We start from the raw sequence: 26553 nt of genomic DNA on the forward strand, positions 1-26553 counted from the left end.
ACCCCCAGTTAGAGCCCTCACCCCACAGACACCCGAACCCCCTGCTGCGGCCCAGTGAAAGTGAGCGAGGGTGGGGGAGGGCGAGCCACCAAGGGAGGAGGAATGTAGGGAGTGGGAGGCGGGGCCTTGGGGAAGGGGCGGGGCTAGGGTGTTTGGGGTTTGTGCAACTAGGAAGTTGGCGACGCTATGGGGCACTCCACTCGATACCGGCTGCCAACTAGCCATCGAGCCGTGGAGCACAACTCCCTGAGCCCAAGGATCTCGCCAGCTTTCTGTCCACCTTAGAGTCCACTCATCCAGCCCAGACTTCTGTAACTTGCCGGCAGGATACTGTGGGAGACTGTGTCTAAAGCTTTGCTAAAGGTTCATTCCTTCGTACCCGCCAAAGTGACATCATGTTTCAAAGGCTCAGCTGTTTACAACGACACGTATTATAGCCTAAGCAATGCTAGTAAGAGCGGCAAACATCCCATGTACCGCCACTGGCTGCAAGAAGGAACTGAGGGTGGGGGGAGCCAGCCGCACCCCCTATACTGTGCCATGCGGGCGCCACTCCAGAGGGGGCCGGAGCAGCTCCCCTGTGGATACTGCTGGTGGAAAAACGTCCCGCACCGGTGCATGTGGAGAGCACACACACAATGTGCAATGGACATGAGCAAGCACCCGAAAAACTACCATTTACTAGTTCAAACCAGCAAGGGACCCATGCCCCATGCTGCAGAGGGAGGTGAAAAGCTCCAAGGGGGTCTGCCAATCTAAGCAGGGGGGAAATTCCTTCACAACCCCACGTATGGGTCAACACCATTTACATAATCAGATACTCAATACAAAGGTTAAAGGGAGATAGATGTACACTACAGAATAGCTCCCCAAGTGTACCTGTGTGACTCATCAGGTTTCTAGAAATACCAGTGATAGTCTCTCTGGTTTATGTTGCAAATGCTCAGCTGTGGACTCTACACTTAAGCAACAGTGTCTGTATGTGCGGATGGGAGGTGGGGGGAGAGAGGACCTTCTTTCCTACCCTCTATGATCAAAATGCATTCCAGGGATTTATGTGTTTCACAGCCGTTATTTGCATCTCTCAGTGACACCATTTTTTTACCATACCCTTAGAAAGCCATAAATATCCCCCACTGACTTGAGACAGAGTTGAACTGATGTTTCTGAGGTAAAAATTAGGCTTCATGGATCAATTTACTCTAGTGTCACTTCACCGACTGCAGTGGAATGACACCAGCGATGCATTTGGTCCCAGAGCCACTATCCACGAGTGTACAACTGAGGGCCAAATGCTGCAGTCCAGATGAGGAATGGATCCTGGTCACGCACAGGAAAAAAGGGTCACAGCTAAATCCTGCTCACTTGTGAGAAGTCCCAGGATTTGGCCCCTCTCTCTAAAAAAAAATCTCCCCCTGAACGATCATTTTATTATTGATTGTTTGAGCTGCACATTGGGAATTTTTGTCAGGATTCTTAAGAAAAAAAATGTTTTTTTGTGATATTATTCTCTGTAATGACCTGACATAAATTATTCATCTTAAACTGAAAAGGGAAGTGCCCTGATAGAACTGGCATCTGAGACTGAGACTGTCAGTTTTCTAATCAAAATCAAGTATCAGAGGGGGAGCCGTGTTAGTCTGGATCTGTGAAAGCAGCAGAGAGTCCTGTGGCACCTTATAGACTAACAGACGTATTGGAGCATGAGCTTGCGTGGGTGATGGAGGGGATGGAGAAGAAATAACTGGAGAAATTGGCTGGAAGAATTTCACAGAGCGTGTCAAACAAAGGGTCAAAGAAGTGTGAAAAATGAACCCTGGAATATGCAGCATTTAGCCAAGGCCACAGGTCACTCGTAGCAGCACACCTATGTACTAGTGATCTCTGTGGCCTGTATACAAAAAGCTTTGAAAATTCAAATAGTTTAAGGTGCTTCCTGTTAATAAGAACTACCACTGAGCTAAACTCTGAAAGAGATTAGATTGTAGACAGAGAGCTCATGGATATAGACAGCCACACACATCCAACCAGACCTCCCTTCACTCCTTAGAGACCAGTCTGTTCTTTCAGCTTTCCCGTTGCACGGGCCCTTCACATTCAGGGGAGGGAGCCGGGCACACACCCTATGGAGCCGTTTTCTGGGAAGGTGTGTACAGGACACAGCCATTCAGAATTTGGCTCTTGATGTCTGTATTCTAAAACTGACTTATTAATTCCTAGCCAGACAGACCCTCACCCTACACTATGCCACACCATCCATCCAACCCCAGCCCTTCCTACTGACACTACCAACCCCACACTGCGCCATGATGTCCAGCTTCCCCCCCACAACCTGCCCCACTCACCCACCATGGCTCCCCCGCTTACTAACAGGGTCCACTCCCCACCCCCCTCTTTCCACCTCAGTCTCAGCTGGTTAAACTGTACTGGGAGCTCCCTGCCATGGGCCAGCCTGTCCTCAAACCACCAGGTGTGATGGCAGAGGCCCCAGAGTCACGAGACCCCTTTCATCTCCGAAGGCTAGATGAGGAACGAGGGGGTGGGCAGGGGGTCTACAGGACAGAGGAGCTGGGGTAGATGTTGGGGGCGGGGGGATCCAGGTCAGTGGTTTTTACCCTATGGTACGTGGCTCCCTGGGGGTCTGCCGAGCACGTCTGAGATATCCACCGCGGTCTGCACCTCCATTTGAAATGCTTGGGGGGGCCGCGAATGAAAAAGGTTGAAAACCACTGGGTTACAGGACAGGATGTTAGAGATCAATGCATGTGTTAGTAGGGGCAGAGGCAGGACTGGGGGCTGAGGACGTATTGGGGGGCTGAGGACTAAGCGAGGGATGGTGGGGGCTAGACAAGGGGAGCATGGGAGGTATTGTGGGATGGTGGGGGCTAGAAGAGGAGTGGGAGGGATTTGGGGGACTAGAAGAGGGGGGAGGATGGGAGGGATTTGGAGGAGGGGAGCTAGAAGAGGAAGGGGTGGAGGGTATTTGGAGGGTGAGGCTAGACAAGGGGGGAATTTGGGGGGCAGGGCCTAAGAAGGAGGGGGTGGGAGGTATTTGGGGGCAGGAGCTAGAAGATGGGGGAGAAATTGTGGGGAGAGGAGCTAGAAGACAAGGAGGATGGGAGGTATTCGGGGAGAGGGGTCTAGATGAGGAGGGGGAGCTATTGGGGGCAAGGGGCAAGAAGAGGGGCCAAGATGGGAGATATCTGGGGGGCAGGGAGTAGAAGAGGAAGAGGGTGGAAGGTGTTTGCGGGGAGGGGCTGGAAGGGTGGGAGGTATTTGGGGCTGGGAGGCTAGAAGAGGAAGGCAGGGGCTAGAAGGGAGACACGGGGGCTAGGAGGGGTGGGAGGTATTTGGGGGTAGGGTAAAAGAGGGGAAATGGGAGATATTTGGGGGCAGGGTAGAAAAGGGAGGAGGTATTTGGGGGCAAGGGTAGAAGGGGGGTGGGAGGCATTTGGGGAGGGGGCAGGGGCTATTGGGGGGTGTTGTGGAGGGGGGTATTGGGGGCGGGGGCTAGACGAGCTGGTGGGAGATATTTGGGGAGGAGGCAGGGGGTAAAAGGGGGTGGGAGGCATTTGGGGAGGGGGCGGGGGCTATTTGGGGAGGGTGTAGAAGGGAGGTTGGGAGGCATTTGGGGAGGGGGCGGGGGCTATTTGGGGAGGGTGTAGAAGGGAGGTTGGGAGGCATTTGGGGAGGGGGCGGGGGCTATTTGGGGAGAGGTAGAAGGGGGGAGGGAGGCGTTTGCAGAGGGGGGGCGGGGGGTGTTTGGGGGTGGGTGTAGAAGGGGGAGGGAGGTGTTTTCAGAGGGGGGCGGGCGGTGTTTGGGGGTGGGGTGTAGAAGGGGGAGGGAGGCGTTTGCAGAGGGGGGCGGGGGGTGTTTGGGGGTGGGGTGTAGAAGGGGGAGGGAGGCGTTTGCAGAGGGGGGGCGGGGGGTGTTTGGGGTGGGTGTAGAAGGGGGGAGGGAGGCATTTGGGGAGGGGGCGGGGGTATTTGGGGGTGGGGTGTAGAAGGGGGGAGGGAGGCATTTGAGGTGGGGGCAGGGGGTGTTTGGGGAGAGGTAGAAGGGGGAGGGAGGCGTTTGCAGAGGGGGGCGGGGGTGTTTGGGTGTGGGCTGTAGAAGGGGGGGTAGGAGGCATTTGCAGAGGGGGGGCGGGGGGTGTTTGGGAAGTAGAAGAGGGGGGAGGGAGGCATTTGAGGTGGGGGCGGGGGTATTTGGGGGTGGGGTGTAGAAGGGGGGAGGGAGGCGTTTGTAGAGGGGGGCGGGGGGTGTTTGGGGGTGGGGTGTAGAAGGGGGGATTGGGAGGCATTTGGGGAGGGGGCGGGGGTAGAAGAGGGGGAGCTCGGGGGATATTTGGGGAGCTCAGGGCCCCCCCCGCCGCCCCCTTTACCCGCTCGCGCTCCGGGCTGCGCCACGTGCTGCTCAAGAGCCGCCACGCGAACGCCTCAGGGCCACGTGACGCCGCCCGCGAAGCTCCGCCCCTCCCGACACGGCCAATAGGAAGCGGAGACAGAGCCCTGACCAATCGGAGCGCAAGTAAAATCCCCCCCCCCCGTGTTAGAGTGCGAGGGTGGGGGCTGCCTGCAGTGTCCAGCCCCCCCCCGGGTGCCGCAGGGACCAGACCCCCCCCCAGGGATACAGCGGGGGGGCAGCCACACCGGCTCCGGGGGCACTTTGCGCAGCCACTGCTGTGATGAGCTGGCGAGTCTCAGCCTTGAGGGCCAGGTGCCCCTGCTGCCACCCCCCTCCCAGCCCCCCAGCTTGTCTAGGGGGCGCCTCCCTTTACCGCCCCCGCCTGCCTTAGAACCACGTTGTGCCCCGGAGGCCTGGGGCCGCGGAGCCGCTGGCAGTGGTTCTGTAGGGGGCCCCTCGCACCAGCCTCAGTCCATCCTTCCTGGGGACGGGGACCCTGATTTCCAGCCTTCCCTGGGGGAGCCTCCCCGAATGGGCTCTCTGCTGCGGAGCCCCAAGCCCCTCCCACTCCCCACCAGCGGGGGGATGGGAGTGGGGTAAATGCCCCTGACGCAGTCACATCCCCCCCCCCCCCCGCCGGCTGCATGCTGGGAATCCAGGCTGGGAGGCAGGGGGGGGGCTGCCGGCCGTGGGGTGCCCTGCAGCCTGGTGCCATTCACAAGGAGAACCGCGACGGCCTGACACCCCAACCCCTGTACGAGCTCCCGCCCTGCCCCCCCCATGCCTACTGCCTCTTGAGCAGCCCTCCCTGCGGTGTCCCCAGTACCCCCCCCGGCTGTGTCCCCTCCCCCGCAGCTTCCCAGCCCCCCAGCTCCCGCCCCGTGACATCCCCCTCGCTACACTGTCTCCCTGCAGCTTGCCCCATTCCTTCCCTGAGTCCCAGCTTCACCCCCTGACATCTCTCCAACCCCACCTCCCCCCATCACGGCCCTCGGCCCCCTCTAGTGCCCTGGCCCCTGTTCCCTGTGGGGGGCTTGAGAGGCCCTCACTCCCCGGCCGCTCCACTCCGCAGAACGGGAAGCTGCTGGTGTTCAGGAAGGTGGGCCTGGGCTGGGCCAGCTGCTTGGGCAGGTCCTGGTGAAAGAGAGAAGAGCAGGCAAGGCTGAGAGGCCCCTCCCTTGTCCCGGGGGGGGGACAGGGGGTCCCACAATTTGGCCAGTGTCACCCTCCCACATACAGAGGAGACATCAGCTCCCAGCAGCCGTGCTCCATCTCCAGCCCCGCAGGGAGGAGACCACAATTCACCAGTGCCCCCCACCCCGCCACCGCCATCAGCAGTCAAGCCAGGGAATCACCCCCTTCTCCCCTGCGAGGGCTGCAGGACTCCCTGCCCCCTGCAACACCAGCCTCCTCGCCATGTACCCCAGAGTGGGGTCGGATAAGGGTGGATTTATTCTTTCCATTCCTCAGATCTAGCCCTCAGTCCTGGTCTGCCCATACGTGATCCAGGTTCTGGAGCAGTTAGCTGCTTACCCAGGGCTACCAAGGAGCCGCCAGGAGAAGGGACTAGATTCTCCAAGGCTCTGCATCCATTCACACTGGTACCCGTCTCACACATGGGGAAACTGAGGCACCAGGGAGGGCGATATGGGCTGCGCCAGGTCAGATTGGGAGTCTGTGGGAGAGCCAGGAATAGAACCCAGGAGTCCTGGCTCCGTGGGCAGCTTGGGACTCCTCCATTTGGGGAGGCTGGGCGCTCCCGGACTGTGGCCCTGCCCCAAGGCTCGCTCCCGCTCAGCATCCCCTGGGCCCTTATACCCACCACCCATGCCTGGCTCCCAGCCTCCCCTGCTCTAACCGCTAGACCCAGCAGGGATGGAACAATCTTTATAGTGGGAGGTGCTGAGAGCCAGTGAACAAAACTGTAAAGCCCGTACAGGATGGAAACCACTTCAAGCCAGGGGGTGCACCACGACTGGCCCTCACTCCCTTCCCAGAGCTAGCGGTGGGACCCGGATACCCTGGCTCCCAACCCCCACGCTAACCACTAGACACCACTGCCCTCCCAGAGCTGGGGATAAGAACCAGGAGTCCTGGCTCCCAGCCCGGCTGTGGGTGGAGCAGGACGTACTGGCCATGGGCTCAGCTGGGCATCGCTTACCATCAGGTTGGAGGGGACGAGTCATGGGTGGCGCGTACTATGGGCTGGGGCAGGCTGTGTCTCCCCAAACAGCCCAGTGTAGCCCTGCCCATGCTCTGCCCAGAAGGCCCCCTCCTGCTCGCCCTTCCCCCTTGGCCCCAGCCCAGGCCAGCTGGCTGCTCCTCCCCAGGGCAGCGTGCTGGGGCAGGGACTAGGGCGGCCATGGCCAGCCTGTGGCTGGGACTTGAGGTGGCTGGGGGGCACCTGGGGATGCCCACCAAGTGCTTGCGAAGGAAGGGCTGGGGTGGGGGCTGTGTGCTGCCTGCCCGGCACTCGGGAGCTGGGGCGGCCGTGCACTGTCTGACCACCCAGCGTTTGGGGACTGGGGGTCACGGGTGGAGCGGGGGCATGTGTCCCCCACCAAGCATGCTAGGGGAAGCCACAGGGGGGCGCTCTGGGCTCCGATGGGGGAAGGGGGCCAGGAGGGGCAGGGCCGGCTGGGAGGATTGGATGCTCCATAAAGCAACCAATGGATCAGATCAATGGGCCAATCTAACCTGTATCGCCCCCCCCCAACATCAGATTAATTGGGCCATCTAGCCTAGTATCCCTCTCCCCACAAGAATATCAATGGGCCCATTTAGCCTGGAATACCCCACCCTACATGAGCTCAATGGGCCCATCTAACCTTGTTATCCCCACCTCATATCAGAGCAATGGGCCCATCTAATCTGATATCCCCCACCCCACAATAATATCAATGGGCCCATGTAGCCTGGTATCCCTCTCCCCACAACAATATCAATGGGCCCATCTAGCCTGGTATCCCCCACTCCCCATCAAATCAACGGGCCTATCTAGCCTGGTATCTCCCTCCCCACATCGGATCAATGGGTCCATCTAGCCTGGTATCCCCCTCTCAAACATTAGATCAATGTGGTCTGTGAGATGCACCCTTAAACAGCTGAAGTTGGTTAACATAATCAAGTTTTTGCTCGTTTGTTTTACATGTATCTTGTTTTAAGTAACCCACATGTAATACACAGATTAACTTAGTTCGTCCCCAGTGTAATAGGGACCAAGTCTTCTATAACACAAGCTCTGCGTCTGGTCTGGTTTTTCCAGGTCTTTAGCACACATATGCCTGCTTTCGATCCTTTCGCAGTTGTTGCGCAGACAGTCCTTTTTGCGGAATTCATGCAAGTGCATTACTAACTATTGTAGAAGAAACGTAGTGCTTGACTGCTAAGAAGCACTGCAAGTCTGTAATGTTATATCCTTGGGGGGCAGCCGGTTTAGGAAGAAATCACTTGAGGCCAGACAGCAGACAGCTAACAAAACCACCATTTTATTTACAGACACAGAGAGCTCACTCAGCCGGCTGAAGCTGGCTGAGCTAACCCATAATAATCTAACTCAGTTGCCATAGCAACAAAAACCATGACAACCAAATACACAACATGTAAGAAAGCATATTGCTCTCCCCAGCTGAGCTCTCTCTTTCAGTAACAGAAGGGGCTGTGTCTGAGGCTGGGAGCCCAGTGCGGAGGCTGCTCCAGCATGGCCGGCAGCAGGGCAGTGCAGTGGGACCGGGGGTAGCATGGGGAGTGGGTGGCCCCTGTATAGAGAGGAAGTGTGGGCTGGAGGCATGATCAAGATGGACACTGTCCTGATGGGAGAAGCAGGGGCCTATCTGCCTGGTTTGCCCTCTGCCCTGAGTCCCTGAGCTCCCCCACAGACCTGAGAGGGGGCTGCCCAAGGCTGTAGTGGGCCAGGGTGGACAAGTATCCCAGACAGTGAAAAGAGGAGCAGCCTCTCCTGCAGGGTCGGTGAAACTGAGGCAGGGAGTGGCTGGGCCCAGGGAGCTGAAAGAGGAGCTTGGGGCCTAGCTCTGGTGCAGATCTTGCAGCCCAGGCTACGCCCTGAGTGTGAGGGGACAGTCGCAGCTTGGGGTGGCTGGATCTGGTGGTTCAGATCTGGGGTCTGAGGTTGGAGGAATGGCTGGAGTTAGGGATCAGAAGTCTGTTTGGGTTTGGGGTGCAGGAGTGGAGCTGCGTCTTTGGGATGTATCGCATGTGGGGTAAAGAACTGGGTATTTGGGGACAGTCTTACTGTTGGGAGGGGTCTGTCCAGCTGTGGCACTGGGAGTCGGAGGTGGAGTAGTTGAGGGAATGGTTTGATATTGACATTTTAGGCTGCGGGTAGGAGCTGGGGTTTGGGCTGCACTCCTGGCATTGCACCAGAGGGTCTTGTGTTTTTGTCTGAAAACCTGCTCCTCCTTTCACCTTTCCCTTTCAGATCTTCCTCGCTCAGCTTGTACACCTGGAAAAACAATCTGAGTCCCAGGAATTCCACTTGGGTGTCTGCAGGGCAAGGTGGGCCCTGAAATCCAGCAGCTGGGAGGCCACTTGCCGTGGTTTGTAGCCTCCCTCCCCTGCCTTCTTCTAGGAGGCAGCAGAGAGTACCTGACACTGCTGCAACGGGAGAGCGAAGCCGCCCAGGCTGAGGAGGAACGGCAAGGCAAGGAGTTGGTGATAGATGCCTGGAGCCCCTGTCTCTCAGGTTTGCCTGCGGTCACAGTGCCTGAGTGACATGGTAAACCCACGGCTCGTTCTGCCAGCCGCAGTGTGGAAACCAGCCGCCGTGGAGCCCACGCAGAGTGCAGGGTCAGGCACGTGCAGGTAACACGATGGCCTTAAGGTGGAAAAGGCTGCTGTGAGGGAGAATGTCAGTCTGCCTACTGGCCCAGAAAGACCCTGCCTAAAGGCTGGGTAGATAGATCCATGGCCCAGTTCCTTTCTAGCACCTTGGGGAGAAAGGAGAGAAGATGTGGGCTGGAGAGATGAGGATTTTGGCTCAGGCCCAGTTGATGAGAAAAGCCCCTCCTGTAAGCAACGTCCCGCTTCCCCCGCCCTGATTCCTCCTCCATCCTGGCCTAAATGAACTTCCTATCACCAACAGAAAGAGATCCTGTCCTCTGGCAAAGAGGTCCCCACTTTTTGGAGGCACATTTATGGTTCTCTGCCATTTCCAAGCCACCCTCTTCCTGTCATGGCAGAAACAGACGAAAGACAAGAGGCAGGAGATCATCTGGGAGTGGGAAGAGCTGCCTGGGTTCGTGGCAGGATTTGGGCCGGAGAAGTTCCTGCTGGAAGAGCTAGCCGGAGCCAGAGCCACTGTGAAGAGAAGGGATGAGGGTGACTCCAAACTCTCCTGGGAGATTTCCCTGTCCAACGAGAGGGGTGGAGAGAAGGGGCAGGAGCCACTGACCCAATCCCTGAGGGTCAGACTGTTTTATTGCCATGATAATATGCAGCATTTCTATGGGAGCTTCTCAGCCCTAGTCCCCAAAGCATTTCACAAGGTGGGCTCAGTGGCATTATCCCTACGTTACAAAGGGGGAAAGCAAAGTTACTGTCACTCACTCAGCATGACAGTCCTTGTTGTCCAGTCAGGCAGCCAGACTGGACTCCATGGGGAAGGAATGTCCTCGTTTCCTCATGATACTTCGGTGCCAAGTGGTAAAGGACAATTGTTTCCAATCTAATCCTGGCATCCTTTGGGGCTGAAAGCAATACTACTGAAGCAGGGAGCGGTGTTCTATGAACAACTTGATGTAGGCCATAGCTCTCCATAGCTTTCTTCTCTGGGGTGAAAACCAACAGCTGGGTGCCTGCTATTTCGATCGGAGTTCTTGCCAAATCCTTCACCGTGCTAAAAGTACACTTCCCTGGAGTAGAATCATGTAGCAAACCACCCAAAATCTCAGCAGCGCTAGGCAGGAATAGCGTCTGCAAACATGGCCAGTTTATTCCTTTAAACTGGTGGCACAGGTGCCAGTTAGGAACCAGACCTAAGCCTAGGTCACAGTCTCCGTTAGCTACCTGAGACGGGGGTTCTAAGCAAAAATAGTTATTTATTTTCCTGCAGCTCTCTCAGCTTCAACACTGATTGTATTTCACACACCTTTGCAGTTCCTGCTGAGGGGTGACCGTGACATCACCAAAACCGCCCTTTTCTTCCCTCCACGTTGCCATAGTTAGGGACAGCATTTCCCAAACCACCGGATTAGCTCGGAGATGACTTGGGGAATAACCTCCTGTAGAGCTGAGACATACCAGGGTACAATCCAGACTAATGAGCAGCTCTATTACCCCTGCCCTGAAATCCTGGGTGCCTTACGATGCCTTGCTGAAGTAACTTCCACCTGGGCCACTCCCAAAGAGCCTTCCAGCAGGCAAGCCACACCCTGAGTCTCTGAGTGTAACTGCAGCCCACCAGCCACACTGGGGTTACACTCTGTCTCTCCCCAGCCCTGGTTCTACTACACGGTGACCCCCCAATACACCCCCAGTCCCAGACATGCAGCTCCTGGACAGTACAGAATCTCTGAAGGCCAATAAACCTTTAGGAGAATAATATGTACGATTATTTCAAATAGTTATTCAGAAACATCAGTTTAAACACACTGGCTTAGAAAGTGTTAGAGAGATTTTATATGCGTACAGGCATAACATAAACAAGGCATAACAATCATAATTGGCTACAAGAAAAATAAAGATAAAATGCTTACTAATGCATACTTAAGAAATTATCTTGATTTCAAAGCAATTTTTTCTAAACACATGCTTCAGTAGTCTTCCTGACCCAACTCCCTAGGGCAGGACCTCTCCATAAAAGTTACACAGTTGTGTCATTTTGTCTTCTCAGGTGTGGAGAATGCAATAGGCAGGAAGAGATGTGTTTTGTGGGTGTCTGTCCCTTCTGTCCCTGGGGGAACCTGGTGACTAACAATTGCTTTGCAGTGGGAAGAAAAGCTTAAATGTGATGCCCCAAATTCGTTTGGGCTACAGAACAGTGACAGAGGTCATGTCAGGTCTTGAGGAAATCTGCTAAATTAACCTGCCTGCTATATAGGGGCTATTTTCTTTAATTTTAAAAATAGTTATAATTTTCCATCAAGACAGCTAATACAAGTTAGCTAACTCCATGGAACAGCCTAGTGGAATCAAGACCCAGATAGATTTAATGTCCTCCCTCCATCACTCCTCAGCTGCAGGGAGAGGGGTCACTGCACACCCAACTTACATGCATCTGGAACTCCCATACCGAGACACCCCCACCAAGCCTCACCCTGCACACCCAGAACCCCCCTGGCCCTCCATACCCAAACCCCATCCCACTGAACCTCAACCCCTGCATCTGGAGATCCCCTGCCACCAGACCCCAACCCCTGCATCCAGAACACCCCCACTGAGCTCCCTGCACTCAACCCTCCTGCACCACTGAGTCCCCACATCCACACCCCCATCCCACTGATCCCCAACTAACTGCACCCATAACCCCACCAAGCCCCACTCCCCCAGCACCCAGACCTCCCTGCTGAGACCCCCACACCCAGTCCCCTCCACTGAGCTCCAACCACTTTCATCTAGAAGCACTTGCAGAGTCCCATTACTGGAATCCCCCCAACAAGTCTCTGTGCATCCAGATCCCCCCCCACATCTACACCCCCCACTGAGCTGCCTGCATCCAGATTGTCCCACACAGAATCCTCTCACCCCACACCTGGATCCCCCCACACTGAGCCCTCCACATTTGGTTCCTCCTGGTTGAGCCTGCCTGCCCCACACCTGGTGGTCCCCAGGGTGTTTCTGGGGCAGGCCTTGTGCTGTGTCAGGGTTGGGTGCAGCCTCCTCACTGATTCCGTGTCCCATGGGTGGAGGGTGGGGAGGCTGCAGGCAGGGCCGGCTCTAGCTTTTTTGCCGCCCCAAGCAAAAAAAAAAAAAGGCGGCCAGACTACCGAAGCAAAAAAAAAATAAAAAAACAAACCCCAGAAAAAACGGCAGCCACAGGGAGTTTGTGGAGGTCGGTGAAGGGCAGCACCTGCCCACTCCCTCCACCCATGGGCAGCCAGGCGCTGTAGCCCACTCACAGCTGGGCGAGAGGGGCTCCCCCCTCCAGCCTTGGGGTGCCTCCCATGTGTGTAAAGCCAGGGGCTTGTGCTCACCCCTGCCAGGCTAGAGCCTGCCCTGTGTGGATTCTCTGATGGCTAAGAAGCTGTGAGGGCCTACTGAACTTTTCCCCACACTCAACACACATGTAATTTCTCTCTCCCATGGGGATTCTCAGCTGGGTCGTGGTTTCCTTGAAGCCTCTCTGAGTTCCCCTACAAATGGGTCACTCCACTTCCTGCAGGAAGTAGCCAGCCCCCCTGGTCCCACGGTGGCCTGGGACCAGCCCCCCTCTGCTTCCCCCCATGGAGGCCTGGGGCCCCAGCCTGCTCTGCTCCCCTAGCTCCCAAACTTGGGGGAGGGGGGGAACCGCCCCACAGCACTCACCGGCGGCGTGGCCTGGATCCAGGGGAATGGACCAGGCTGGGGCTGGGTCACTCCACTTACCATGCAGTGAGTGCAGGGGCGGGGGCCATGGGGAAGAGCCGGGTAGCCCCCCCTGCAGCAGCTCCCCACCCCAGCTCACCTCCGCTCCGCCTTCTCCCCTGAGCACGCCGGCGCCGCTCCCAGGCTTGCTGCACTAAACAGCTGATGGCACCGCAAGCCTGGGAGGGGAGGAGAATCAGAGCAGGCGTGCTCAGGGGAGAAGACGGAGCAGAGGTGACCTGGGACAGGGAGCGGTGCCCCTGCACACCCCCACCCCCGTTACTTGCTGTGGGCAGCCCTCCCCCCGCACCTCCCCCAGCCCCCTGCCCCAGCTCACCTCCATTCCCCGGCTTCCCCTGAGTGCGCTTTTTGGTGCCCCCAACCACTTGGCACCCTGGGCGGCCGACTAGTTCGCCTAGTGGTTGCACCGGCCCTGGCCACTGCCTGTCAGCAGGATTCCCCCTCCTCCTCCTCAGGGAGACTAAATCTCCGCATCTAGACAGCCGGTCCGTCCGCTGCACCCCAATCCCCCATGCCTGAGCCTCCCTGCCAAAACCCTGCACCTGGCTCCAGAGAATTAAGTCTCACATCTCACTGGGAACTCCACTTCTTGTGCCCAGAGAGTCTCAGCCCCCCTCAGTAGCTGACCTGAGAAACACAGTGTCTGCAAAAGCAGCAAAGAGTCATGTGGCATCTTATAGACTAACAGACGTATTGGAGCATGAGCTTTCGTGGGTGAATCCCCACTTCATCGGATGCGTCAGTGTCGGCCTTTTCCAAAGAAGTGCCTGGAGGGCCTTTTCTCATGTGTCCTAACAGATAAGGCATCGGACTTCAGATCAGGCAATTGAGGGTTCAAGTCCCTTCATGGTTGTGATTGTGCAGTTTTACCTTTGTGCTGAAAGTCCTGCTCCCTTCAGGGCTGGAACCTCTTCTTGGCCGCTCAGGCCAATGCTCTGGCTTCAGCTAGAGCCCCAGGAAGGAGTTGGGGGTGGGTGTCACAAAGGCTGGGGCATAAGCCCCAGGTACTTCCAGTCTTGCCTTTGCCATTCCTGACTTGCCAAAGAAAATGGGCGGCTGCCCGGGCTAGAGTGTGGAGCAGTTTCCCTCTTCCAAGTGTGCACCTGTCCCTGTGCTGGACGGTACTTGCTAAATAGCACCTTGGGAGCCTGGGTGTTTCTCTGCTTCTCGCCAGCTGGGGAAAAGCCTCTTGGGGTAAAATCTCCTGCCCCACTGCCAAAGTGAGCACAGAGAGTGGGAACGGTCACAAGCCCCACCGGGGGGGCTGGCCCTGCTTTCCTACCGTCTTCGATAATGGCCACAGAGCATCAGCAGCCGCCCTGCATGCTGGTCTGTGGGTGGCCTTCAGTGGGTGTTTGGCATGGCAGGGAGCAGCCTGGCTGGGTGTTTTTGTGCCTGTCTGCTGGCCACACATAGGCATGGTTCTCCCCTCCTCTGGTCCTGCCCTCGGTTGTTCTGTGGCTTTTAAGCCTTCCCTTGGAGCTGTCAGCACCAGCCACCCCTGCTCTAGGTGCCCAGAGGAGGAGACGTGCTGGGCTCCAGCCTGGGAAGCCTGGCCCTGGCACTGCTTCCTTTACATGCCACGTGGGCAAGAGGAAGAGCTGCAGCTACAGGGATCAAAGTTGTGGGTATCAGGTGAAGCAGCAAGAAACCCAACCATCAGGTCAACCCACAGGAATCTCTAGCCAGACTGTTAAGTTCTAGGACCCCACCCTCTAGCGGCCCAGCTGGACCAGAGATCCATCTCCAATGGGCACCAGTGACCCAGGAGGAGGAGAAAAAAAGCATCACTCTAGCTCAGCCAGGGAGAGGGTAACCACGCACCTTGAGCTCCAAGGCTTTGCAGCAAACCAACATATCTCCAGGAGGTCCCACTGAGATTTGAACTCAGATTCCAGGATTCAAAGCCATGAGTGCTGCCCATTACACCATGGGACCTGCTGCTGTTTTGTTTTCTAGACCCCTGTGACTCTCAGCTGGCTGGTTTGCACTCTGCACTTATTGCTTCCCACCAGCGGCTTCCTCTCACAGGACTCTCTCTCCTCCTCCAGTGACTGTGGTCCTGCACTACCGGATCCGCGGGTCCTGCCCTGAGTCCCTGCATCCCCCTGCTTTGTCTCCATTCCCTGCAGGCTGCAAAAATGTCAGGGGAGGCTGCTCCTCCCTTCACTCGGTGCTCCCACTCATATCAGCCAGCTGCAGCCTCATCTCCTGGAACTCGGGCAGCTGTCGCTTGATCCGATCGTACAGTCACACGCTGACTGGCTCCCCTGCCTGGATGCTCTTGTGGAAATCCCACAGGCGACGCAGCAGGACTTGGCGCTGTTGGTTTCTTTAATGTTGAGGTGTTTCCCCAGCCACCGGAACAAAGCCACCAACTCCTCCCTCACCGACTCCCACCAATCCCCCTGGTTGCCATTGAACCCTCTGATGCTTTCCTGTTCTGCCAACACCGCCAGGCCTCACCCCCTGCTCCTTTATCTTGCAAGCTCTGGCTGTTCAGCTTCAATATCCTCTGCCCTGGGTCAGGGACAGGGGCAGCTCCAGGCACCAGCGCAGCAAGCTGCGGGGAGTGGCCTGCCGATCGCTGTGAGGGTGGCAGTCAGGCTGTCTTCAGCAACCTGCCTGCAGGAGGTCCCCTGGTAATGCGGATTAGGCGGCATGCCTGCGGAAGCGCTGCCAGTCCCGCGGCTTCAGCGGCAATTCAGCGGTGGTTACGCCGAAGGCACGGGAACGGCAGACCTCCCGCAGGCATGCCGCCGAATCCGTGTTACCAGAGGACCTCCGGCAGGTGTTGGGATAGATCTGTATTACATTATACACTAATGTTAGATGTGTAGAAAGTGTGACTAGAAAGGAGCAGTGTGACGGTGCTGCCCGTGGGAGCCAGCTGAGGTCACTCAATCAGGGTGAACGGCAAACAAAACGGGGCAGACAAACCCCAAATGCTGGTGGTTATTCCAATATTTAGATTTACCAACCTGCACAAAACAGCTTCTGTAGCACCTCACTGGTTACTCAGAAGTCCAAACAACGCAGTTCCCTTAAAGTGCCCAGCCTCAGGCCTCCGTCCAGACACACACGTCAAATATGATGATGATTCCTGAAAATCTTATCTCATCATATAAAAGAAAAGGTTCTTCTAATCCCAAAGGATCAGCCACATACCCAGGTTCAATTATAACTTATATCTTACCCAAAATACACGCCACAGCCAATTGTTATTAACTCAGCTAGAATTTATTAAAAAAGAAAAGAGAGAGAGTGTTGGTTACAAGATCAATATACAGACAGACTTGAATTCAATTCTTGAGGTTCAGATGCATAGCAGAGGTGAGCTTGTAGTTGCCAAAAGTCCTTTTAGAAATGGTTGAGAGGTTATAGTCCAATGTCCATATTCAGGGTGACTCCAGTCAGTGACTCGGGATCTCAATCCTTATGGCTTAAGGTTTCCCCCTCTTGAAACCCAAAGCAGATCTGAGATGAAGCAGGATCATGTCCCAGGGTTCTTATATATTTCCAGCAGCCTTTCAGCCTGAGAAAACAATAGGCTTAACTCCTTCTCCCAAACATCCTGGCAATTAGCACAGGGTAATTTACCCATTAAACAGTTCAGATACAGGTTAGCACAACCTTCAAAGAGACACAGAGACAATAATACTATTTCACTCAAGTATCATCATAAATGTTAATATTCCTTTTTTGATCTTTGAATTAAAACTACAGAAATAGACAAGACTTGTTTGCTTACATCACAAGACCTGAGCAAACATCTCCCCTTCTACCTCTAACAATGCAGACTTGCATTTCAAAGCTCTGTTCATTTACAGATCTTCCTAACCAACCCTCAAGGTTCACCCATGGGTCAGGTCAGTGGGTGAGGTGAGTTAATTAACTCTTTCTGGCCCTGTCACCTTTCAATGAAATATATTACACTCATAACGTCACAGGAGGTCAGGAATGGGATAGCAGGGGCTGCGGGTCGGGAGTGAGGGGCACTGGTAGAGCTGGGGGAAGCCCAGAGGGCTGTGGGTCAGGAGTGAGGGGCACCGCTAGAGCTGGGGGGAGCTCAGGGGGCTGTGGGTCGGGAGTGAGGGGCACCAGCAGAACTGTGAGTATGGAGGTCAGGACTGGGATAGCAGGGGCTGCGGGTCGGGAGTGAGGGGCACCACTAGAGCTGGGGGGAACCCAGGGGGCTACAGGTCGGGAGTGAGGGGCACCAGCAGAGCTGTGAGTCTGGAGGTCAGGACTGGGATGGCAGGGGCTGCGGGTTGGGAGTGAGGAACACCAGCAGAGCTGGAAGGAGCCCAGGGGGCTGCGGATCAGGAGTGAGGGGCACTGTCAGAACTGGAGGGAGCGCAGGGGGCTGCGGGTCGGGAGTGAGGGGCACCGGCATCGCAGTGACTAGGGAGCTCAGCGGCGAGCCTAGGGGGCTGTGGGTCAGGAGTGAGGGGCACCAACGGAACTGTGAGTCTGGAGGTCAGGGCTGGGATAGCAGGGGCTGCAGGTCGGGAGTGAGGGGCACCAGCAGAGCTGTGAGTCTGGAGGTCAGGACTGGGATGGCAGGGGCTGCGGGTCGGGAGTAAGGGGCACTGTTAGAACTGGAGGGAGCGCAGGGGGCTGCGGGTCGGGAGTGAGGGGCACCAGCAGAGCTGTGAGTCTGGAGGTCAGGACTGGGATGGCAGGGGCTGTGGGTCGGGAATGAGGGGCACCGGCAGCACAGTGACTGAGGATCTCAGCAGGGAGTCCAGGGGGCTGCGGGTCGGGAGTGAGGGGCACCAGCAGAGCTGGAGGGAGTGCAGGGGGCTGCGGGTCGGGAGTGAGGGGCACCGTCAGAGCTGGAGGGAGCGCAGGGGGCTGCAGGTCAGGAGTGAGGGGCACCAGCAGAGCTGTAAGTCTGGAGGTCAGGACTGGGATGGCAGGGGCTGCAGGTCAGGAGTGAGGGGCACCAGCAGAGCTGTGGGTCTGGAGGTCAGGACTGGGATGGCAGGGGCTGTGGGTTGGGAGTGAGGAGCACCATCAGAGCTGGAGGGAGCGCAGGGGGCTGCGGGTCGTGAGTGAGCAGCACCAGCAGAGCTGTGAGTCTGGAGGTCACATCTGCAGGGAACAGTTCTGAACTTGGAGCACTTACAACTTGGAGAGTCTTTGTAGGGCATCCCAAATGTTTCCTGTATTCACAGACAGTTTTTGAGATGGTTCACCCAATTCCTCACCTGTGCAGACAGCTCTCGGGAGCACTTTTTTTCAGAGCCATAGAGGTCTGAGACCCACGGCTGTTCCCCTCATTCCAGCTGCGAGATCACATCAGGTTTGGAAACTGGAAACCCTGGGAAGGGAAAGAAAACAAGGAAGGTCCATGGAATTTGTGGGATACTTGTCACAAGGAATATTCCATCTTTTTAACCCCAGCTCATTTTTAAGACGTAACACCCCAAGGTCGGCTTCCTTGGCTCAAAGTGGCAGAAGATTTATTATTATAACTCATATTCATGACCTTAGTGCCTAAGAGCCAATGAACCGTGGGCCCCTGTTGTGCTAGGCACAGCACAAACCCAGAATAGAAGATGGCCCATGCCCTGAAGAATTTACAGTCTAACTAGACAAGACAGACACAGATGGGGGAAGAGGTGGAACCCGCCAGCAGAGTGAACTATGTGAAGGCAGAGGGATAGATCTGATGAACACAGGTATAGAACTTGAGACTATTGTATTTAATGTTATGACTAGGGCCAGTGTTTTCCGGAAATTGCTGCTATTACTGCATTTCCCCCTGAAATTACTCTTCATTTCTGGAATCACCCTTCGTATCCAGAATAGCTGAACAGAAGGTGGTTGGGGATGCAGGGTCACAAACCCCACATTTCTGCCTGGAGACCCCTGACTCCTCCCCAGGGCACGGGGCAGAGGCTGGGGGCTGGCTGCTTTTGAGACTTGCTGCCAATTTCTTCCCTCCTCATACAAGTCTGGGCTCAGAAAAAACACTGGAGCTTCCCCTTGGGAGATGGGGCACTTGGCAGTGGGACGTCGGGCTCCCTCATCAGGCTGCAGAGCGGATGGCCCTCGCACCTGCTCTCGGCTGCGTCCACAGCAGCTCTCCCCTGCTCATCTCCCCTGCACACAGCTGGTTCATGTCCCGTCTCCCCAGCACACAGCCGGCTCCAGGCTCTCAATGCCCAGTGTCTGGGCCCCACCTTCCCCACACAGCTGGCTCCTGTCCCCTCCCCCCAATGCACTTTCCGGCTGTAAAGGATTATATATTGCTCATGCTTGTCAATTACTCTGTTTTCGCTGCCAGCAAACACTGGCCCTACTTATGACTGTTATCTGTATCTTTGAGCCAGCCCTTGAAAGCACGAATACTTCACAGACTGTGGTGCTGAGATGGGCCAGATGATACCGGGGAGGCTGAGGGATGGGGGGATGGGTTTCCTGTGCAATCTGGTGTCACTAAGGCTGGATCTCAAGGCTGGTTATGCAGAACTCCATCTTCTGAAGCTTTGCCCCGCACAGAAAGGGGCAGTGACTGATTTTACTTCTTTCGGGAGACTGAATATGACAGACTTTTTGGAGAGAAACAGTTGAGTTTGAGCTGACTGAGAAGGGCCTTTTTGGGCTACAAACTGACATGACCTGATAACCCAGACGTAAGCTTTTAAAGAAGGTTTTTAATACACTTTGGAATGATCGGGGATTCCCAAGAGGACTGATGGTAAATATACATTTTGATGCTTTTCTTGCTTTATATCTTTTCCCCATAAGGCACAATGCCACTGTCATGGATGCACAGGATCTGTGCAATGCCCTGGCTTTTAAACTGTCCTTGGGAGGTGTCCCTTGAGTGCACTACACCCCCAAGGACTCCCACTCTTCCACAAGGACAAGCCATGTAGCTTCAGCACCTGAGACTGAGCCTCTGGCTTCAACACTCCTATTTCAACCTGTGAGCTCTGCCAGCAGATCCAGCCGAACTACACTCCTGTTCAGTGACTGTTCCTCATTCAATGCACAGAGCAAGTTTGTGCTGTGACACTGGGCAGACTTTTAAAACATAGCAGGGTTCATTAGTCAACTGAAATACAGCACTGAACATCTTTAGATTAGCACAGAGAAGCAAAAACGACGATATAGTCCATACTGGCCAATGCCCTTGAGCCAGGCTGCTGTAAAGAACAGTTTGGTTTCCTTTCACTGAGCGTGTCCATTTGTCTTTGCTCCAGTAGAGCTCCCTGCATCTGCAAACCCAGTTCTTCCTGCTCCCAAGCACATCATGAGTCCATGTATGCTTCACTCAGCCAAGCTGAGATCCTCCCATGGACAGGTGACAATTATTCCCTTGTCTCTGTCGGGTATTCCACTGATGTAGGTTGGTCCCAGCCTGTCCTTAATGACCCATTCATATCACCCCATGACAGCTCCGTGACAAAACACCTCATGTCTCCTCCTCTTTATAATCATGGCAATACCAACCACAGAGGGAAACTGAGGTGTGTATTGGCATCACCAAAATTCCCGCCTCTATCACACACACACACTGCTCACAGCCCTTGGAGAGAAAGCAAAGCACGGGAACTGGATGTTAGTCCAGTGAACACAGTGGAGGACAAGCTGCAATCCTCACACCCTGGTCAAACAGGAGAGGCATGTGGGTCCCCACCCATACAGAGGGGCTGGCTAGAGGCCTGATACCCGAGAGGCCATTGCTTGAGCAGACCATGGAGGCAGGTCAAAGGCTTCGCTACCCCAGAACTGTGGCATCGCAAAAGCACATTTTGGGGAATTAGGAAATCTAGTGACTCAGGTGTAATGGGAGGGAGAATTAAACTCCCCAGTGTGTGGAGAAGGCTGGGGAATTAAACACTAAAATTCAGGAGCAACAGCCCCTAATTCTTCTGAAAAGAAGGAAGTTTGGGGTGGGCTTTAGCAATTAGGTTGCACCACATTCATAGATTGGAATTATTAATTAATAAGTGATGTAAATCATGAGTATTAATGCTTGATGCTTATGGACTTCCCAAAGGCCACGTATGGGTTGGGGCAGCTATTGACATTCTTGTAATCAGAGAAAAGGAGCAGATATGGTATATAGCCATCCTATTACCATAAGGAAGTGGATAAAATAACCTCCTAGTTACCAGGTTTTCATTTTGTCAGGTCCCTGAGACAGTGTAAACTGAAGCAGGGCTCCCTTCTGATGGTCTCCTTTGCCCGTCGATCTTTCTTTCCAATGGTGTCGGTATCTTGTAAGTATGCACAGTGCAAAACCCTCTTTACTGTACTTATCTTAGTTTAATCGTTACGTGTATTGATCCTTGCCTATGATTTCAGTTATAACTGTCTGGATTAAATCATGTTTCTGCGTTTCACCAAATTCCATCTTCTCAATTAACTCTGAGTAGCCCTGTACAAGGGCAAGTCGTACCCCAACCTGTAATCTTATAAGTGTAGAAACTGTACAGGCTACACCACCGCCCTGTGACATCATCAGCCAAGCGCCCATTGGTGCCAGGGAAGTGGCCCTGGTGTGGGAGGGAGGATGCAGCAAGGACTCAGGGTCGGAGGCCGGGGTCACTGTGCATTGAGATGGGGAGGTCATATGGGGAGGGGGGTAATGAGTGGGAGAGGGAGGTCAAGAGTTATAATAATAATAATATTGGGGGGAATGTATAATGAAGTGAAACTGAACAGAAAGAAAACTGGAGTGGAGGCTCTAAAGCAACAAGGTTTGGGTAGGGATTTGGGGTAAAAGGTCTGGGATCCCCCAGAGCTCTGGATCCCCAAACCTCTCCTCCCTCCCACTGACCCACCCAGCCCTCTTCCCGGGTGCCCTTCGTCCACACTCCCCTCCCCATCTTACCACAACAATCAGCCGGCACCACCTCCGGCCACCTTGGGAACTTCCTGTGTTCCCTCCTCGTCTCTCACAACCTCCTCCCTCCCTGCTGCTTCTTAGCTCTAACCCTGCACACGCCGTCCCCATGTCCTGGCACCCCAGAATTATCTACTCCTCCCTTCTCCTCCTCTCCCATAGCTCTGTTCTCCCTTCACCCGTGGGCTCCAGAATGGCAACTTTATACACTCTCGTATCAAAAGAGGAGCTCACCTGACTGTCACACAAGCCATGCATGAGTCATACACCTATTAACTCAATTTAGAATTCTACAGGAGGCATATTTTCCTCCTAAAATGAGGAAACGGCATGAAAGCTACAGTTATTAATGTAAAAGCAACAAAGAATCCTGTGGCACCTTATAGACTAACAGACGTTTTGCAGCATGAGCTTTCGTGGGTGAATACCCACTTCTTCGGATATTCACCCACGAAAGCTCATGCTGCAAAACGTCTGTTAGTCTATAAGGTGCCACAGGATTCTTTGTTGCTTTTGCAGATCCAGACTAACACGGCTACCCCTCTGATACTTGAGTTATTAATGTAGTTATTAAGGTATCCTATAAGGATACATTAAATGCAATTTTAAAATGACTGACAGCACCAAAAAGGCAAATGTCCAAAAAATTATTCTAGTGGGTGGGAGATAAGGCAAAAAAAGTGGGGCAAGGGAACTTGTCAAAACTTGTATGACAAATAAAGGTATAAAGTTATTACTACTCGGGTTTTTTAGAGCCCCCACAGCTTCTAATAACCAAGGGGACAGGACTCCTCACCCAGCGAGGTCACCGTCTCATAGTTCTCCTGCATGACATCCCTGTACAGGGCTCTCTGAGTGGGGTCCAGCAGAGCCCCCTCTCTCCTGGTGAAATACACAGCCACCTCCTCGAAGGTCACCGGCCCCTGAAAGAGTGAGAGTCCAACACTCAGTACCTGCTGCACCACTCACAACCCCACCACTCACGGGGGAGAGGAGCCAATCAAAGGGAAACTCTGGGTGGCTCACGGTCAGGAGTCCCACCTCCACCCTGCTCAGAGCAGCCAGGAAACACCAGGGTGAGGGGACGAAGCGAGAGCCCCTTGTCTCTCCCAGCAGATCCATCACCCCACAACTAGCCACAGACGGACACAGGGGATGGAGCCCCTAGCAGGGCGCAGGGAGAGCTCGCTGGCAGAGAGCCCAACACTGTTCTCATTGTGAAGAGCAGGACAGGACCAGACTTAGTGGGGGGCAGACGACATGACGGTCCAGGGGGGCCTTGCTGAGGGGTGTCCTGTCTCTCCTCTCCTCACTTCTCTTCAGCTGTCTGCCCCTGCAACTGTTCCTGCAGCCCTGCCCCCTCCCCCACTGGGAGCTGCCCCCAGCCAAGCTGCTCCCAGGAGCCTCCTGTGCCGTGCGGCGGGGGGGGGAGGGGGTTGCTGATGTCAGGGTGGCCCCACCCTCCTGCCTCTGCCCAGTCTCTGCTGAGCTGAGGTGGGGGGACAAGAGTCTGTGCTGCTGCCTCTGGGTCAGGAGTGGGAGCTGCTGGCCCCTGCTGCTGTGTGAACGAGCCTTCGGACTAGTGAGTGCCGCTGGGCTGGGAGTGACAGCGGGTGTGTCTCACCCCTGCCGCCCCCCACACACTCACCCCACCACAGACACGTCAGTTACTGTTATTACTTCTTTTTACTTCCTGTCAAAATGTGCAAAGTGCACATAGTCTCTGTAATTTTATTCTTTCACATTTGGTCAGGATGACAGTGCTGGTATTTTAGCTTTCTAACTGGTCTGTGCATTTCAAAATTTTATTTCCGTCTTATGCTTAAATTCAATTCTTTGAGTAATGAGTTCTAAAATGCCTCACCTGTCCTGGCTGGAGTAATTATCATTATTACTGTTATTACCGTATTGTGCTTTGTCATTCATTATTTAAAATGGTACAGTCAAATAACAGACTCTACATTTTGCATGTACTTACCTTAGCAGGGCTCATTTAAAAAAAAATTAGCTAAACTCAAAACTTTAGACACTGTGCAGATGAAGATCACTTATCTTCAGATTGTATTTTTAAATCTGTCTGTAAAGTAACTTTCAATGTCTATGAAAATAAATACAGTTCCAAGTATGATACTAATAGCAATGATGGAGTGAAATGTTAGTGAGTCACCTACATGATAGTGACCAGTTAACACAAATGCCGAAATAACTAGAGAAATAAATTCCCATTCGTAAAACAGAGAAAAAAAACTTTAATCCCCTATGTAAACTAAGTAAATATGTTTTCAGTGGAATGAAAAACAATTGACTAAAATAGAGGAGATAATGGCAGTAACATGGAGCGTGTCTCTTAGAGAACGTAAGCAGATTTTATTTATTTTTATTTATCTCTACTAAAGATGGGGTAAAAAGTATCAACCTTGTGTTTCTGATACCTGCATTAAAGCTCCAGAACTGATACCTCAAGGCTTGGGATAGGGAATATCTTGCTGTATTGTCTCCTGATTGTTCTAAATTTACTTTTAAATTTAATATGTGGCTGTATTAAGATTATGGGAAAAGAGGTACCAAGTGGTAACAGGGTGAACAATTAGCAGGAAGATTAATTTTAAATAATTTTTTTTTGTAAAGGCACCTCTGTTTCCAAATGTGCCTTAACCACAGGATACAGGTTGTGTGTCAATGCTAATGAGGTATAATCAGAATCACATTATAAAAAGGGGGTGCCCAGAGCAGGAAAATTGAGCTCCCTATGGGAAATTCCAGCAGGAACCATCCCTCTACTGATGATCAATCCATGAGAGACACCTCAGACCCTAATACTATTGAACAGGATGTGAGTAGAACTAGAGTTGTAACTTTTGCACAGGTCTTCATATAATGTCTATATGTTTGGGTCGTCATAACCTTAACTGTAACTTCAATAAAACTTGTAAAACCGACTAGACCTTGTACCTGTGAATGTCTGTGTGGTCACTACCCTTGGTCTGTGTGTGTTCCTAGAGACTGTACATTTGAAGCAAGTAGCAGAGGCGACTTTCACTCTGTTAAGCTTGAAACTGTCGCCACCAGAGCCGACACCGCGGCGGTGTAATACCACATTACAAACTGCACTTTAAATAAAAGGCTGCACAATACACCACACACCAGGCCACCCTCACTTCTGCACTGCTGCTGGCGGTGGCATGGCCTTCAGAGCTGGGCGCTCGGCCAGCACCCGCCGCTATCAGGCTGCCCTGCCAGTGCTTAATTTGTGCCATGGCTGAGCTCTGGCACCTCTTTCAATACAAATTAAGCAATAGAGGGAGGCACCGGGGCCTGGACGTGATGGTGGGGAGCCCGTGAGGGCCAGGGGTGATGGGGGGCACCAAAATACAAGTTCACCCAGGGTGCCATTTTCTCTAAGGCCAGCCCTGGAGCTGGGTATGGGGGAGGGGCATATCCCCTAAGGCCGTGGTTCTCAAGCAGGGGTCCCTGGACCTCTGGGGGGCTGCGAGCTGGTTTCAGGGGCTCCTCCAAGCAGGGCCAGTGTTAGACTCGCTTGGGCCCAGGGCAGAAAGCCCAAACCTCCCTGCCTGGGGCCATGAGCCCTGCCACCAGGGGCTGAAGCCAAAGCTGGAGCAATTAGCTCTGTGGGGGGCCCTGTCACATGGAGCCCCAGGCAATACCCCTGTTTGCTACCCCCTAACACCAGCCCTGGCTTTTCTGTGCAGAAAACCAGGCGTATGCAGGGCAGTGGGGGTTTTATAACATGTTGAGGGGCCTCAGAAAGAAAACAGTTGAGAACCCCTGACTAAGCCTCATTGGTGGGTGCCCCTCTACATCTCACAGCCGCCGCTGGTTAGTCGGGTGAGGCTCCAGCCCTGGGATTCTGCTCCCTTTACCTAGCCCCACCTAGGTGTGTTCTTTGCTCTTCCACAAATCAGAGCATTTCCACCTCATGAGTCTGTTCCTAGAATGGAAGCCACATATTAAACAAGTCCCAACAGGTTTGCTACACCCTGGCTTCCTCCCATTCTCCACCCTGTGAATTTCCTGCCCCGCACCAACCTCTAAACCAGACTGCCCAAGCCTCCCACCTCCTGTGTATCTGCTGTCACTCTCCCTCCAGCAGGAACCCACTAATAACCCCCAATAATCCCTACCTGAACAGGATTCTCTGCAGCCATTTCCCTTCCCTGTCCCATGGGAGGATGGGATGAACCGGCGCGAGACATGAGCGTCATTCTGCAGCCTGGCAGGATGAGAAGGGCAGTTGTGGATGTTTCAGAACTGGCTTTAGTTCATTTCACATCACAATTCCCCCAGGCCCTTTCCCTGCAGACAGACATCCTAGACTCTGCCATGCTGGAAAATGCTTGATCTCTTTATTACAGTGTAGACCTGACCCCTCCTGCCAGGGGTAAATCCACAGACGTTTTTCAGCCTCTGCAGTAATAAAGTCTCTGAACAAAATGCTAGAAAGGAGCAGAACCAAAGGGGCTGGGCAGGCTCCATAGGGGACACTGGTTCCTCCTTCCCCACCGGTGCCCCAGCCATGCCCTGTGGCTGGCAGAGAACGGCCACCCCATCTCCACCCCAGAGGGAACTGTGTCTCAGGGCTCCCCCAAACAGCACCCAGGAACCCCCATCCCTTTTGGGGAATGACTCAGGGCAACAATTTCCCACCCAAACAAAGACGAATTGCTGCTGATGAAATGGGGGGTGGGGCGAAGCCCCCCAAATATGAGGAGAATTTAAA

The 26553-nt window shown here is 54.3% G+C and overlaps 1 protein-coding gene across 1 annotated transcript in view; it reads right to left on the reverse strand.

Moving 5' to 3' along the window:
* Positions 1–4429, reverse strand: part of LOC123360174 (teneurin-3-like) — a gene marked incomplete at its 3' end in the record, with an annotated part of 45282 nt that extends 40853 nt beyond the window's left edge. The window contains exons 1-2 of the mRNA XM_045001184.1: positions 4386–4429; positions 2616–2693 (exon numbers count right to left, since the gene is read on the reverse strand). The remainder of the gene's footprint in view (positions 1–2615; positions 2694–4385) is intronic.
* Positions 4430–26553: the final 22124 nt, after the last annotated feature.

Source organism: Mauremys mutica, unplaced genomic scaffold (assembly GCF_020497125.1).
Source record: "Mauremys mutica isolate MM-2020 ecotype Southern unplaced genomic scaffold, ASM2049712v1 Super-Scaffold_100221, whole genome shotgun sequence".
In the NCBI taxonomy this organism is placed as follows: Eukaryota; Metazoa; Chordata; order Testudines; family Geoemydidae; genus Mauremys; species Mauremys mutica.